At 35.1% G+C, this 17,743-nt stretch overlaps 3 protein-coding genes across 6 annotated transcripts in view; all 3 read left to right on the top strand.

Moving 5' to 3' along the window:
- Positions 1-17,743, top strand: part of LOC127987321 (uncharacterized) — a 157,037-nt gene that overhangs the window by 16,300 nt on the left and 122,994 nt on the right. The window lies entirely within an intron of this gene.
- Positions 1-17,743, top strand: part of LOC127987320 (uncharacterized) — a 214,835-nt gene that overhangs the window by 89,262 nt on the left and 107,830 nt on the right. The window lies entirely within an intron of this gene.
- The window catches only part of LOC127987304 (uncharacterized), a 232,118-nt gene that overhangs the window by 137,205 nt on the left and 77,170 nt on the right, over positions 1-17,743 (top strand). For 2 of the 4 annotated variants that reach the window (XR_008161161.1, XR_008161158.1), the window contains one exon: positions 6,096-6,198. The exons of the other annotated variants lie outside the window; for them this stretch is intronic. The gene's annotated coding sequence lies outside the window, so the exon portion shown is untranslated. Of the gene's footprint in view, positions 1-6,095; positions 6,199-17,743 lie in introns of those variants that run through there. 4 annotated transcript variants of the gene reach the window in all.

The following is a 17,743-nucleotide window of genomic DNA, read 5'->3' as shown; positions in this document are numbered from 1 at the left end:
TCTGATTGTTGGGACAACAAATCCAATCATTCCACGCTCCTTCTGAGCGTCATCAAACCAAGTGATTGTTATTGTTTTGGTAGTGCGCCCTCTGGTGCTATTTACACTGTGCAGGTTGATCATTGTGTAACATTCATGAGAGCTATAAAGATCAGAGGAGACGGCTCTTTATGCTTTCAAATCGCTTTCACGTGTTTGTTCATTCGTTTTGACTTGAAGCATTGTGGCGGACTTTGTTTTTGTTTTTTGGATTTGTGCGCAGCGACGCTTCAACTCAATTGAATGAACAAACACGTGTGCATATTTGCATCGCTTATGTTCCCTCTAGATCTCACCTTCTCACACGCAGCCCCACGATTGGTCGATTATGTACAATACCTGCATGTTATTGGTCAAACTGCTCAATGTTAATAATGTTTTAGGCATTATTAAAATCCTGGCTGGGACGTGTCCTATATGAACGGCGCATATGGTCACCCTAGAACTAATCAATTCTCTTTCCGGCTCAGACTGCATTGACTGAATCAGGTGAAATACTAATACCAGTACAGAACCTATAGAATATTGCACGGACATGAATCCCTCCCAGAGACAACTTGTTTTTCACAAGTCACATAAAAAATTCATTCAGAATGAACGAATCGTTCAAGACCGACACATCACTAATCACGACTGTGAGGTGGCTGTGTCGGATTGTGCAGTTAAGCGCAGTTGTTCTCCACCATCTGCGCTGAACAAGAGCATGATGGGAAATGACTGACGACAAAACGTAATGCTCATTGGTTCAGACAACTGTTATTGGTCCCACTTTATATCAGGTGGCCTTAACTACTATGTACTTACATAAAAAAAATAAGTACAATGTACTTATTGTGTTCATATTGTATCGTAAAACACTTTTGCTGCTATTGAGGTGGGATGGGGTAAGGTTAGGGAGAGGGTTGGAGGTATGGGTAAGTTTAAGGGTGGGTTAAGGTGTAAAGTATGGGTCAACAGTGTAATTATAAATGTAATTACAGAAATTCAATACAGATTTAATTACATGTAGTTTTTTTTTTAAATATAAGTACAATGTAAAAACATGTATGTACACAATAAGTACATTGTACTAAATTATTAGTTAAAACGTAAGTACATAGTAGTTAAGGCCACTTAATATAAAGTGGGTCCCTGATATTTTTTGTCTGATTCCATGTGATTATGTATTTAAATTATGCATGAATATTTACAAACACTATGACGATCTCTGTGTGCCTTTGTGATTGTTGTCATATTTCTATAAAAACCTTGCATTAAAGTAAAAATGGATGATAATTACACATTTTGTATGGAATTAAATAGCAAGCACTTTGAGTGTCTATTTATTTTCATATAAGAGGGACAGAACTGAAATTATATCATGTTTATAAGCAACACAGCATGTGAGCGTGAATAATGCGATATCTGCCTTTGATTTCAAAGGTATCTGTTACACTTCAAGAGGGCAGAACTCTCTGTCTTGACTGCAATTATAGGAAGTCTGATGCGAAACTAACAATTCAACATGGTGTTGAGATCCTGAAGTGCAAATGTTTTTCGAAACACTGCTCCAAAATTTGTGATACAAAACACTGTGTTAAATGACTAAGGAGAATCAAAGCATCAGGGTGTTTCACACTTGTTTCGAGACCTGAATCTGCTCTTGATCGACAAGGTTTGGAAAATCTTGAGGTGCATCTCAAACAAGCATATTGTATGTATGTGATTGGTTACAGCTGTGTCCAATCAGTGCAAGGATGATAGGAAATGCAGTCCAGGGTAATGTGCGTCAGTCTGTGTGGTGTGAGAGTCAATATGATGAAAGGGTGACCACTGGTGATAATTAGATGTAAGTCTATAAACCGGTATCTTGACAATTACAGCTCTGAGTTTTCTCCTATAATGACTGATGAGTTTGGAGAACATCTGACAAGAGATCAGAGACCATTCCTTCATACAGAATCATTTCAGACCCTTCAGATTTCCAGCCTCTCTTCAGTTCACCTTACTAATTATCTATAGGGTTCAGCTCAGAGAACTGGGACAGCCATGACGGAAGCTTGGCTTTGTTCAGTGACCTGTTTTTGTGTTGATTTTGATGTTTGTTTGTGGATCATTGACCTGATGGAAGATCTAATCATGGCCCATTATAAGATTTCTAACAGAGGCAGTCAGGATTAGATTTTTTTATCTATTTGATAGAATCCGTGATGCTATCTATGCGAAGAAGATATCCAGGATCTCTGGCAGAAAAATAGGCCAGTATTCAGTTCTCTTACAGAAGATGTGCAATAGCGCCCCTACAGTTTATAAAGTTAATGTTGGCCTGTTAAACCTTCCAGGAGTCTTTAATTAATGTCACTATTCTGATTTGTGAAATATTTCACACATTTAGGGTTTTAATAACAGGAGATGATTGAAAGAACAGAAACTGGTCTGTGATTAATTAACTAATGATAGAGAACGCAAGCAAATGGAAACAGAGCAAACCTAAACCTAAACAGAACAAACACGTTAAAGATATTCTCATATAGAAATAATTGAACTTTGACTTTGCTCTGAGATCATGTTTGAATTCAACTCTTAACTCAGTTATTTTAGATTGATTAAATGAAATAATATAATTATGACATTTCTTTATTACTGTTCCTTTTATAAATATATATTTTTTTTAAATACATCATCTTCTTTCTTTTTACTGCTGCAGAATAATATTAATTTCACATTTAAATTATTAAAAGTATTTTAGAAAAGCTTCATTAAAACAACATCAAGTGATTTTGAAGCTTTAATGTGATAAACTGAACTGTTCTTCAGGTGTGTTTGGTGATTATGTTGAATTGAAGGCAGTGATGGCGGGAAATTCATTTACCCTGGACACTGGTCATACTGAAATGAAGTATGGTGATCTGATTCAGTGGATGTTTGAAACTGAAAACACTGTAATAGCTGAAATCAATAAACGGACCGAAAGATTCACTGTATATGATGAAGTTCTTGATGGGAGATTCAGAAACAGACTGAAGCTGAACAAACAAACTGGAGATCTGACCATCACAAACAGCACAACTCAACATGCTGGATCGTATACAGGACAGATCAATAGAAGAAGTGTGTATTTTACGCTCATTGTGATTGGTGAGTTAAATATCAGTTTCAGCTGTTTTATGTTTTAATCAGCACAAAGATTCAATTATTAAGCCAGACCCCTTTGATTCTGTTGTTTGATTATATTCATTTCAAATTTAAGTATAAAAACATTTACTTTTCTAAATTACTGCCTTAAACCCAGTTTATCTTTGTTCTTCATGTGTGTGTTTGGTGAAACAGTTAAAATATCAGTGCTGGAGGGAAATTCAGTCACTCTAAACTCTGGTCTCACTGAAATAAAGGATGATGATCTGATGTGGTTTCAAAGTGAAAGCACTTTGATAGCTGAAATCAATAAACAGACCAACAGCATGACTGTGTATGATAATGTTCTTGATGGGAGATTCAGAAACAGACTGAAGCTGGACAATCAAACTGGATCCCTGACCATCACAAACATCAGACATGAACATGATGGAGATTATGAAGTAATGACCAACGGTCTGAGTTTTTATTTCTATCTCAGTGTCATTGGTGAGTTTAAAAACATTTACTCCTGTTTTTTTAATGACAAAAGTGAAAAATATTCATACATCTTTCTGCTTCTTTTTGTTGTCAAACTATTTAATTTAATAAACCATCATAATCTGTTTATCTGTGACAAATTCTCTTTCTGTTTGTTTTCTGTGTTTGGCGACACAGTGTTTGTGAAGGAGGGAGATTCAGTCACTCTAAAATCTGATCTTACTGAAATAACACGTAATGATCAGATTCAGTGGAGGTTTGGAAATGAAAACACTTTACTAGCTGAAATCAATAAAGAGGCTGAAATATTCAGTTTATATGATAATGTTCTCGATGGGAGATTCAGAGACAGACTGAAGCTGGACAAACAAACTGGATCTCTGACCATCACAAACATCACAACTCAACATGCTGGAGCTTATGAACAACACATCACCTATTCCGGCAGGCCTTACAAGAGGCCATTTTTTTGGAGTTTCACTGTCTATGGTGAGTTTTTATTAGGGCTGCACGATTAATCGCATGCGATTGTCATGTGTCTCATCAGTAAAGATGGTTCTGTGATTAGCGGTAAATGTCCATCAGCTGCTTTCAAATGGAGCCGCACCTAATATACAGAGCCGTAGATCGTTGACAAGCTGTGCAATATCGCGTTCATAACCGCATGCGATTAATCTGCGATTATGAACGTGATATTGCACAGCTTGTCAGTGAATTACGGCTTCCCATCACACTAGATGTGGACTGACATTGCTCAGAAGTCAGATGTTGGTTGAAAGTGAAAACCCAACCTCTGTTTGGTGTCAAACTCTAGCGTAAATACTCCAAAAACATGACAATCTTCACTTATTATAAACAAGATTTATTTCTGTCATAAATGTAAAAAAGTTCTTATTGAGATTAACAGAGATGTTGATGGTTTATTGAAAATTATAGTTTAGTTTGATGTCACCATTATGCTGATCAGTACTTAGGAAGTATGACTCTTTTCAGTGTTAAGCGTTCATTTAGCTGCTCTAATTATATCTGTTACAGCAAAAACATTGAGAAAAAGATGTCATTAGATAATGTTGGTTACTGGCTGATATTAAAGATGTCTTAATGTAACAATCTGATCAACTGATTTTACCAGGAGTCTGTTCTACGCTATTAATTTAATATTAATGACTATAATAGATGTGTTGTAATACACAGGATCCTGACAATTTATGTTGTTTTATTTTCATCTGATCTTTTTAAACTACATTGTTTTAGAATCACTTCGAACCTTAGGATGCTTAGACATACAGAGACCTCAAGAATTAGTGTAAGAATCTCAACAATGGTGACATGCTTCATGCCGCAATGCATTCTGGGTGCCATGGATGAGTTTTGCATTATGTACCAAGAATACATTGCAGCATAAAGCATGTCACCATTGTTGAGATTCATACACTGAATCTTCATGTTTGTGTGACAAAGCAAAGTATTTTTTTGTTTTAAATCCTTGAAATTATCTGCTTTAAATTCAGCTGGGTGTCAGGTTGTTGACCCATTGAGTCACTTTAATAAATAATACTTAACTTACACCACACAGTAGCTTGGGTGAAAACAGGCAATCAGACATATCAATCATCAGCAAGCAAACAGCACCATTGAACCACATGTTCTCTTGCTGTTTTAGCCACAATAAAGATGACAGCAGCTAAAAAACAACACCGACAAGTCAAGTGTCAAATTGCACAACTAAAGCCAACACTTACCAGCATTATGGTGACATCAAACCAAGCTATTACTTTTAAACAGACACATCCACATCTAAACATCCGCTTAAATCTTAATTAGAATGTTATGGAATAATGTTCTAATAATGTTATTGATAAACATTTGTAGAATGTTTTTAGAGAACGTTATCCTATCTTTTGAGAGAACGTTCTGGGAACAAAAATAAAACTACCCGCTAAAAACATTGTTAGAACAATCCATGGGAATGTTCTTAGAACATTTTAGAACAAAGAAAATTCGAGCTGGGAAGTGCCGCTCCATTTGAAACCAGGTGGTGGACATTTACCGCTAATCACAGAACCATCTTTACTGATGAGACACGCATGACAATCGCATGCGATTAATCGTGCAGCCCTAGTTTTTATTTTGTTAAAATGAGTAATTACCTTAATTTTTTTACATAAACATTCAGTTTTTAATTAACTTTCTGTTAAATGTTTTTCTCGCCTCCTTGAATATCTTAATTCATCCTCATTTATTTTTATTATCTCATGTTTTCAGCTCGTCTACCTGTTCCTATCATCAGCAGAAACGATTCACAATGTTTTTCATCATCATCATCATCATCATCATCTTGTTCATTGTTGTGTTCAGTGGAGAATGTGAGTCATGTGACTCTCTCCTGGTACAAAGGAAACAGTTTATTGTCCAGTATCAGTGTGTCTGATCTCAGCATCAGTCTCTCTCTTCCTCTGGAGGTGGAATATCAGGATAAAAACAGCTACAGCTGTGTGATCAACAATCCCATCATTAACCAGACTCAACATCTGGACATCAGTCAACTCTGTCAACCATGTTCAGGTACAACAGAGCTAATATTAGTTCATGTTGGTGCTGATAATAACATTTATTGACTGAGCTAAACTCAGTTTGATGTTTTATTCCTCAGACTCTGAACACTGTTGTGGTTCTACTGAAGCTGTGATCCGATTGGTCCTCTCTGCTCTGGTGGGCGTGGCTACTGTCCTTGTTCTGGTTTATGACATCAGATCCAAAAAAGCAGATCAAGATCAAGCACAAATTCACACATCAAGTACATGACTGATTATATAATTTCTCATAAAACTACTTAGTTTATTATTTATTAATTTTCATTTATTTGTAATGGTTTTCTATATTAACATACTTTTATATTATGTTTATTTTAGGTGGCTGATTTCTACTCTGGAAGATGATTTGAGAACAAACAGCAATGTATTCATCATTGATGCTTAAAAGTAAATGTTACTGTTTGTCATGATAAATACTGATCATTACAGAATATTGCATTGCTTATGTTAGATTAATTAGAATGACATGCTTTGCTTTTTTTTCTAATCTTTCATATTTGATTGGAGACTTTCAAAATCATCTCAAATCACATTTAAAGGTAGTGTACTGTTGTTAATATTACTGTATATTGTCAAAAAGCACTCTCTCCTTTCATTTTTAGTGTCAGATTTTTCAGAAATCCAGTTTGAAAAACTTAGTGTTCATATTTTCTCTTTTCTACTGCTGTCTGTTAGTCACCTGTATCTGCCTGCATTTACTGTTTTAATAAAGTTTACTCAGTCTAAGGTTCTCCGTGTTTTATAAAATTTATTATTTGGGGAAGTCATGGCCTAATGGTTAGAGAGTCGGACTTGCAATCGAAGGGTTGTGAGTTCGAGTCTTGGGCCGGCAGGAATTGTAGGTGGGGGAGTGTGTGTATGTGTGTGTACACATGCACTTTGGATGGGTTAAAAGCCTCATCACTTTCACTCACTTATTATGATCAGCTCCTGCCCACATACACAGGAAATTTTAAATTTTTAGTGGATTTAACTCCCTCAGAGTTAAAATTAACACTTGCCCATAGTATATATATGGGAATCACTGGTAAAGTGTTAAATTAACACTTTTGAAAGAGTTAACATTAGTAACACTCTGAAAGTTAACCAACAAACTCTTAAAGGGTTAGTTTATCGAAAAATCTAAATTATGTCATATGACTCACCCTCATGTTGTTCCAAACCCGTAAGACCTCCTTTTATCTTCAGAACACAGTTTAAGATATTTTAGATTTAGTCCGAGAGCTCTCAGTCCCTCCATTGAAGCTGTGTGTACGGTATACTGTCCATGTCCAGAAAGGTAAGAAAAACATCATCAAAGTAGTCCATGTGACATCATAGGGTCAGTTAGAATATTTTGAAGCATCGAAAATACATTTTGGTCCAAAAATAGCAAAAACTATGACTTTATTCAGCATTGTCTTCTCTTCCGTGTCTGTGTGAGAGAGAGTATAAATCAAAGCAGTCTGGATATCCGGTTCGCGAAAGAATCATTCAGTTCACCAAATCGAACTGAATCGTTCTAAACGGTTCGCGTCTCCAATACGCATTAATCCACAAATGACTTAAGCTGTTAACTAGTTTAATGTGGCTGACACTCCCTCTGAGTTCAAACAAACCAATATCCCGGAGTAATTCATTTACTCAAACAGTACACTGACTGAACTGCTGTGAAGAGAGAACTGAAGATGAACACATACAGCACATAAATATCATTATAGCAAATGGACTTGGCCCACATGTGGCCTCAAGGTGGCACTGCTGGCATCCTGTCGGCAATGGCATGTACCCTTTCAGCCAGAGCTGGGCCATGTGTGGCAATGACTGCATGGGAGGGATCCAGCAAACAACATGAGGGCCGATTGTTGATGGGAGGAGTGTGACCCAGATCAGTCAGGTGATATGTGGCCCAAATCAGGCTAATATCTGGCAGCATATTATGTGACCCATGATAAACAAGTTAAATGCAATATTGCATGATAATGGTTAAATGATCACATACATTTTAAAGAAGTGTAGTATTGTTCAAATGTAGTCTTTGAAATGGCAAGTCAAAACAGAATGAAACATATCATTTCAAAATTAAGCAAATCAGTCAAGTGCATTAAACTTAATTATAATTTTATAAAATTGTATATTAGTAGTCTAGGTACAAATAAGAGAGAGAGTATTTAACTGTTATCATGCAATATTTATTTGGTTTACTATGGACACACACTGATCTATAATAGAGAGTGGGGGCACATCATTTTTATTAGTATGCTGTCATGTACAAGCATTAAATAAAATGATCATGAAAGTATTTTATTTTTCTTTAAATCCTGTATCTATTTGATTCTTGCTGTGACGAACAGATCCAAATTCAAACCGCATTCATTGGTGATTTGTAACTCCTTCCTCTGTAGCTATATTTACTACACAGCAAAAATTGGAGACTTGAAATTTCTGTGTTAAACATTTCTGAGTTGATTTCAACACCCAAAGAGTAATTTTAACACATTCAGAGTAAAATGGTGTTTGGTGTTGGAGTTATTTCACAGAGTTGATCATCAGTGTTAAACAAACTCCACAGAGACGTAATTAGACTCCGCCAATGCATTTCCAATCGTCGCTGGTGAAATCCATGAAGACGTCGCCATTATTCTCGTGTGGCTTTGAAAGGTAAGTTAATTTAATCATACTTTTACATTTATGATTGGTGATTATTTGGTAGAGAATGTACAACATAACGTGCTATGGAGCACTGTGCATAAACGTATATTAGTGTGTGTGTGCGTTCGCTGCCACATTTTAAGTTAACGTACATAGTGGCAGCGGTTTACTATGCTCGCACTTTTCGATTTAACAGCTTGGCCTCTAATTAATAAAAAATAATTGAAATGCTTTAATAAAACGAACGATTTTTACAAAGCCTCGTTTATTGCCATCGTCGACATGATTAGCTTCATTAGCTAGCTAAGTTACTGTACGAACAGCAGAAGTATGTGAAGCTGGACTGCATTTAAGAGAGGTTTAACTTTATGCAATTTCACGTCAAAGGTTTTTTTTTCCCCCCTCTAACTCCTTTAAAATAACTAAGAATTTGATTAAAATCTGATAAATTCTGTGCATTGTGTTGTTGCTTCATTTCTGTATTTTCCTTTATCATATAATGTTCTGTAGAAGGGGATATATTGGAAAAAAATAAAAAATAATTAATATTTACATTTTGCTTGAATCATAAAGATACATGTTTTCAAATCAGACATTTGTTGTGAAGCAAGAAAGGGCGTCAACTTAAATATTTTTTTCTTTTTTTCAGTCATTGAGAAATTTTGCTTGCCACCTAATGCAAAAGTTACGTACAAGGATGCAACAGGGACAGAAATCGATGCAGAAATATTCAGCGACCTCATTGGACAAGGCAATGTGGTGCTGACTGTTTTCTCAAATGTTGGTGAGCTTTATTGAATGTTTAAGTTGTGTTATCAAGCAAGTCAGGATAAATATGATAAATTGTCTATTTCTGATTCTTGTGCTGGTCATCACAATATTTGTAATATTTTAATACTTTATTTAGAATTTTCAGACTCTTTGTCTTCCACATCTGAGAAGTCTGACAAAAGCAACAGTTCAAGTGCATCAACTGTAATCTTACATGAGGTCCCTAACAAGAGACAGAGAAAAGAGGACACATCTGCACTGTCTGCAAAACAGGTTAGAACAAAGCTTTTTATGTCATGTTCCTAAAGGTTCTGTTCACCCAGAAATGAAAATTATCCGATATATATAATTTTTTTTAACCCATTTTAGTCTGTGTTAATTAATGAATCACCAAGGTCATTTTTTTTTAATTCATTATTATTAACTTTTTTTTTTTTTTTTTAGTTGGTCGAGGATGTTCTAATTGATGTGGTGAAGGAGTACTACAGGAGTATCAAGAAAGAGAAACTAACAGATGCCACAAGGATACAAATGATCAACATACTGGTGGCTCACATGATTGATACACATGGGTATTTTAATTTTTTATAAAAAAAAAAAATAGCTGACATGACCATTGTATAAATTAAGACCAATTTGATATATTCTCGCAACTCCCTACTAAAGCTATCAGAGAACCGTATGCTCTTGGCATAATGATACTGTTCCCTCCAAGATCCATATTCCAAGAAAGGCTTTGTAAGTCATCGTCTGAATGACCCTTTCATTTTATAATTGCAATGTTATGATATCTGATATAGAAATGTGATTCTTTTAAGGAACACTTGATGCTGCAAGCAACATAGGATACATTACTTGGCATATGAAAACAGTCCACAGGAAGATTAGACGAGGATCTTTGCCACTAGACAGCCCTCATGAAGTTTCTCCAGGAGGCCCAAAATGCCAAAGAGCTACTAATTTTGAAGGGCAACTTGATGGGGATGCTTGCATAGAGGCCATTTCTTTGCTCAGCCACACTACATAGAATTCCCTAATATTCCAAAAGATGAGAGACCTTTCAGCATCGCCAAGAGCTTATTAAAGATCCAGGCTTTAGTGTTGATATCCTCTCCACCTTCCCAAGATTCATAGATACAAAAGGCCTGGTAAGTTAACGTGTTTTCACAAGAATGCAATTTGAGAATATTGTTTATAGTTTAATATCTTCTTAAAGGTTGATCGAGACTTCACTCTCCTGTTTGACACTGAGACATCCTCCAGGCTGCTTCAGAAGAGGGACACATTCTTCAGGCCAAATGTCATGAAAGACACCAAGTAACTTACTTCAACAGCAGAGATGAGTCAGTTGTTGCTCTCAGCAGAATGTCCTGAAGGAAGTGACCTTCATGAGACAAGTCGTATTTGATTTGCTTGTTTTTACACATCTGCTATATTTGCAGTTACAGTTACAATATATTATTTTTTTGATGACAAAAAAAAAAATAAAAATCAGGGACTTCAAAACCTATGAGATTGGATGTTTTCCATATTAATAACAAATAAATAACTTGCACTACATAAAATCTTTAAAAAGACTACATTAACTAGGTAAATGTTTAAAATGCTTTCTATTCTTCAACTTCAAATATTTAATTAGAAGGTTTAGAATAACTATTTCATGTGTTTTTGTTGTTTTTTTCTTCATGTGAATTTTGTCTCTAGTTTACGACCGGCAAATGACATCCCTTCTTTAACTGATACATCTCCTTCCACCATCACCAGGAGGACTGAAGTCTCCAAAAATCAGTCCATGTGATGCTGCTGAAAGACTTGTAATCTTTCATAAGGTATTGACATTTTAATATTGTGTTTTGGTTTGCTCCAAAATGGAGATTTAAAATCATTCATATGCATTCTCATATTGCACCAGCCGTTGAGTTTCTTTGAACAGTCACTTTTATACTGTTGTTTTTTCTAACTGGACATTATGTTTGTGTCTTATCAATGTTCATTTTAAGTTTAGTCATGCTGCAGTTTGGAGGAGCCCCTCAACAACATCCAGCATCAGCATCCCTACCTCCTTGCTGTTGGACGCCAGAAAAGCAAGACTGAGTGCTTCTACATCATCTTGGATAAGCATCTCATCCCATGCCAGGCAAACCACTCCCTTGAAACATTTGATGAACTTTTCAAGGCACATTTGTGTTAAATTTGCTCTATGATGGTGTACTTCTGAACTTTTACACATTCCTGCAGACACTTATCCAAAGCGACTTACAGTGCATTCAGGCTAACAATTTTCACCTATCATGTGTTCCCGGGGAATCAAACCACCAATGTTGCACTTTCTAATGCAATATTCTGCCACTGAGCTACAGGAACACTTCAAGATTTAGTGAAAAACAGAGGTGGAGAGTCCAGGGGTCAGAAAGTAAAAGTCCTGCCACATTTTTGCTCCACCCATGAACTCAGCAGCTGATTTCACCAGAGGAGGAAACAAGTCATTCCTTCCAAGTCACAAACTAGTCTCAACTCAAATCCCAAGTCCTCAAAGAGTTAAAGTCAATGAGATAATTAAGAGACTAATTAAATGATGATTGTGCATTGGTGATGAACACCTGCTGTTATTGGGCGTTACAGAGGATCAGATGCTGATGTTTTATTGGTTAAAATTATGCCACCATCATGGAGATCAGTGTTTGCTTCAGTTGGGCTCTTGACCTTTGGTTTCTTATGTTAGATATTTCTCTGTAAAAGTACATGTGCTGTTATAAAACAGTGTGATCAGTGCTGTGCAGAAAACCGTTACTAGCCGGTTTTACATGATGAAGTAATTATTAGGCATCAGCCTGTTTATTTCCAAAACAATTTTATGTATTTATTATTAACAAATGTTCAGTTTTTAAATAACCTACCTTGTGGAACCGTTGGTTTAATCACTATAATGAATACATTTCCTAATGTATGTAATAAATATACATTTTTCGGAATCTTTTCCTAATAAGACGCACAGACATCATGACCCAGCATATGAATCTCAACAATGGTGACAATCAACAAAACGCTTCAAGCTGAAGTGCATGCTGGGTAACACCATAGTAAAAACTCTGATTATGCACTGTAGCATGAATAATTATTGTAACCACTGTTGAGGATCATATGATAAGTGCTCATGTCTAAAATCCCGAGCCTGAACAATTTTTTCCCCCAATATTTAAGCATTACAATAATATTTGTTTAATAGGACTTTTTTTGTAGTTCAGTAATTGCTGAACATAATTTAACAAACCAAAGAGAGACACCTTCATGAACTTAATTAAAATGTTTTAGATGAAAAAAGGGCAATTAAATTTTCTACTTCAAGCTTTTAATTCAGCAATGTGTTAATGTTTACTACGTAACACAACCGCAAGTGTTTAAAAGCAAATTACTTTGAATTATTAAAAGGGTCAAGAGCCCAACTAAAGCAAACACTGATCTCCATGATGGTGGCATAATTTTAACCAATAAAACATCAGCATCTGATCCTCTGTAACGCCCAATAACAGCAGGTGTTCATCACCAATGCACAATCATCATTTAATTAGTCTCTTAATTATCTCATTGACTTTAACTCTTTGAGGACTTGGGATTTGAGTTGAGACTAGTTTGTGACTTGGAAGGAATGACTTGTTTCCTCCTCTGGTGAAATCAGCTGCTGAGTTCATGGGTGGAGCAAAAATGTGGCAGGACTTTTACTTTCTGACCCCTGGACTCTCCACCTCTGGTGAAAAATAAGTGAAAATTTCACTTTCACTTTTTATTTTGGAAAAAGGAATTTGGAAAATTTTTACACTAATAAAATACCTGAGATTCTGGAAATTTCTAAATGTAAAATTGTTTTTTTCAAAACAGTTTCATCAAATGAGGGTAAATAAGTCTCTGACTTCTGTCCCTTTAAACCAGTTTACAGCAAAGACAGCACGAAGGACTGGATGCACATGATAAATATTCTGCAATTAAGAAAACAGACAAAAGAAATAGCACTGTAAAACCCGATAAGTAAACTTTTCTCAAACCGTTTGAGTAAATAGATTGCCTTGATTTAAACCATGTAAGTTTTAAAACTTTGCATTTAAGTAATTAATTGATTAACTAAGTGCTGATTGAGAATTAGTGATGAACAGCTGCTGTTAACAAACAGAATCACTGAAGAAAAGAGAAACACAAGAACTACTACAACTGACTTCAGACACAGCCTTAGATTAAATCAACTGAAATAAAATACATGAAATCTCTCAAGATCTGATGAAACAACCCCACAAACAGCATCACCAGCTCCACTTATTAATAACCAGACTGACTTTATTTCTGTCAGACGTTTAGAGAAGATCTTATTGAGAATGAACTAAGGTTGAGATGTTGATTTATTGTTTCATTTGAAGTAACCATGTTAGAGATCAGTGTTTGCTTTAGTTGGGCTCTTGAACCTTGACTTCTGTCTTAGTCTTTTCTCTCGCTGTTATAACCATGTTTTTCTAAAACATGTTCGTTGTATCTCAAAAGCCCAGAAAAAAAGCCATTAGCATTTTTTACTTAGCCCATTGATGAAAATCATCAATTATTGAAATGATCGGAGTGTAACCTCTGATGAAATGTGTGTTTAATTAGTTAGATAATATGGTAAAAGTGATTCCAAGAAGCAGTGGTTCTGTGATAATCATTTAATATAAAGGACTTTCTAAACAGTTTGGTCTTCTATGATGTCAAGCAGTCACACACAGACATCAATAATCAGAATATGAACCTCAACAATGGTTACAATAATAAAAATAAAATGCTGCAGAGCATGCTGGGAGCCATAGATTAGTTTTGTACTATAATAATACCCAGCATGCATTGCTATTTGTGTGTGTGTGTGTGTGTGTGTGTGTCACCATTGTTGAGGTTCATATTCGGATTATTGATGTCTGTGTGTGACTTATTACTGCAATAGAAAAAAGATGAATGTGCAAAAAGTGTTCAGTAATATTTTGTAAACTGATTTCGATGAAACCACAGGCTCTTTAAACATATTCCATTATAATGAAGTAAACTAATCATGCATCACGTATTTTGTCAGTTTTTGGACTCAAAAAAAGCTCCATAATTGACAGTTGTCATCACCAGAAAGCTGCATAACAAACAATATCTGTTAATATTTTCTCTGGGTTTTTGAGTTATAACAAACATGTTTTAGAAAAACATGGTTATAACAGCCAGAGAAAACACAAAGACTGAAATCAAGGGTCAAGAGCACAACTAAAGTAAACACTGATCTCCATCATGGTAGTGAAAAAATAAAAACACCTAAACCTATTTAACTCTCAATAAGATCTTCTGTAGACATCTGACAGAAATAAAGTCAGTCTGGTTAGTAATGTGAATCTGGTAAAGCTGTTTTAGTAGTTGTTTAATCAGATCTTGAGAGATTTGATGTATTCTTTTATTCAGTTGATTTCATTTAAGGCTGTGGTTGAAGTAATTTGTAGTTCTTGTGTTTCTCTTTCCTTCAGTGATTCTGCAGGTGTTTATCACTAATGCTCAATCATCAATTAATCACATAATTATCTCATTAACTTCACTGATTCAGTGTTACTCTAACACTCTGTAGTGTGCACACATTATAAGTGCTCATTTAAAACTGAGGATTTTCTTGTGGGGTTTAAAGGGTTAAAGATTTAAGATGAAGAAAAAACAGCATGTAACATAATTTAACAGTAATAAACTGTAATTTACAGGAAACAAACTGTAAAAAACAGTTATTTACTGGCACCCCTGCTGCCAGTAAATAACTGTTTTTCTACAGTTTCTTGCCGTAAATTAATGGTTGCCAGCAAAAACAGTGTTTTTCTACAGTTTGTTGCCGTTAAGTCAAGGAAAAACAGTAATATACTGTAAAATGTAAACGTCAGATTTACCAAATGAAAAAAAAAAGTTAATTTAACTAAAATATTTGTGGACATCTATAGAAAAAAATTCTGCAAAGTCATACACTGATAATGAGAGTAAATACACTGTTAAAAATCGCTGTAAAAAAACGGCCAAATTTCGACAGTAAAATACTGTTTTTCATTAAAACAGTGCATTCTGGGTAATATTCATCGTTTTCGAGAAGTAGCCTGCTGCACTGTTAAAAATCGCTGTAAAAAAACGGCCAAATTTCGACAGTAAAATACTGTTTTTCATTAAAACAGTGCATTCTGGGTAATATTCATCGTTTTCGAGAAGGTAGCCTGCTGCTATATATCGTAAATTAACAACGTTCAAAGTCGACACTCAGCCGCTGTGTTTCAAATCACACCCTACACCCTCATTCACTATTCCTTACATGAGTTTACTAATATAGTCCACCTGACAGAGAGAATGAACACTAATGAGTGAATTCAGACAATGATCAACAGCTGCTGTTAATGAGTAGAATCACTGAAGAAAAAAAAAACATAACAAGACAAACACATGAAATACAACTGACTTCAGCCACAGCCTTAGATGAAATCAACTGAAGATTTAAACGATCAACAAACAGCTTCACCAACTTCACACATTACTAACCAGACTGACTTTATTTCTGTCAGATCAGAGAACAGATATCAAAAGATCTTATTGAGAATTAAAGAGATTTAGATGATAATGTTACTGTTTCGTTTAGCATCACCATTGTGGAGATCAGTGTTTGCTTTAGTTGGGCTCCTGACCATTGACTTTTACACTTTACATTTTGTTTTATTGCTGTATTTGTATCTTTATGATGCATCTGTTACAGCAGTATTAATTTTGATAGTCAAGTGATTATGGTTGTTTCTAACAGGCATGATCTACTAGACTGACTTAAAGTGTTGCTATAATAATCAAATATTAATTTGGTGTTGAAATATTTGAGTCGATGACACTTCAATTTAGTAAGATTGAAAAGTAGTGAGATAACCAGTATTTATGGATTTAACGACTAGTTTTAGTTAAAAAGTATTTCGGGCAGCAGTCCCCACAACACTCAAAGAGAGAAATCAACAATGGTGACAATCAAATGTTCATGATGCAATGCATGCTGGGTACCAGCACAGGATAAAACTCATCCATGATTCCCAGCATGCATTGCGGCATGAATAAATTATGCCCCTGAATTGTTCACTTATTTTCTTGAATTTTTATGTGCTTATAATTTTGCATTTGTTTTAAGTTTTAGTAGCATGTGTTGTGATGTTCAGAACTGATCTGTTCATTTATTTTGTGGATTGTCACCATTGTTGTGATTCATACGCTGATTCTTGATATTTCTGTCTAAATTTCAGCAAAGGTTTTTTTTTTATTTATTATGAGTGACATTTTCTTAACAGTCTTTCATAACTTATGGCTCCGCAGTGTTCCTTCTCATGCTGTAGTATCAATATTCAATAAGAGAAGAGATATGGGATTAGATCAGAATTAATAGTATTTGTTCTTGTCAATCTATAAACAACAATATCAGATTTTTTTTCTTCTGTGTACTTTTGTTTTGCTATAACAGGTTCCAAAGGCGCATTGTTACAGCATGAAAAAAAAAAAAAAACCTTAGTTGTTGAAAAGTCACGTTCAAGAGCCCAACTAAAGTAAACACTGATCTCCATCATGGTAGTGAAAAAAACACCTAAACCTATTTAACTCTCCATAAGTTCTTCTGTAGACATCTGACAGAAATAAAGTCAGTCTGGTTAGTAATGTGAATCTGGTGAAGCTGTTTTAGTAGTTGTTTAATCAGATTTTGAGAGATTTGATGTATTCTTTTATTCAGTTGATTTCATCTAAGGCTGTGGCTGAAGTCATTTGTAGTTCTTGTGTTTCTCTTTCCTTCAGTGATTCTGCAGGTGTTTATCACTAATGCTCAATCATCAATTAATCACCGAATTATCTCATTAACTTCACTGATTCAGTGTTACTCTAACACTCTGTAGTGTGCACACATTATAAGTGTTCATTTAAAAACTGAGGATTTTCTTGTGGGGTTTAAAGGGTTAAAGATTTAAGATGAAGAAAAAACAGAATGAAACATAATTTAACAGTAATAAACTGTAATTAATTTACAGGAAACAAACTGTAGAAAAACAGTTATTTACTGGCACCCCTGCTGCCAGTAA

The sequence above is a fragment of the Carassius gibelio genome, chromosome B22 (genome assembly GCF_023724105.1).
Source record: "Carassius gibelio isolate Cgi1373 ecotype wild population from Czech Republic chromosome B22, carGib1.2-hapl.c, whole genome shotgun sequence".
Lineage (NCBI taxonomy): Eukaryota > Metazoa > Chordata > Actinopteri > Cypriniformes > Cyprinidae > Carassius > Carassius gibelio.
Note: the sequence above shows the minus strand (reverse complement) of the source record. Positions and strands in the feature narration are given on the sequence as shown.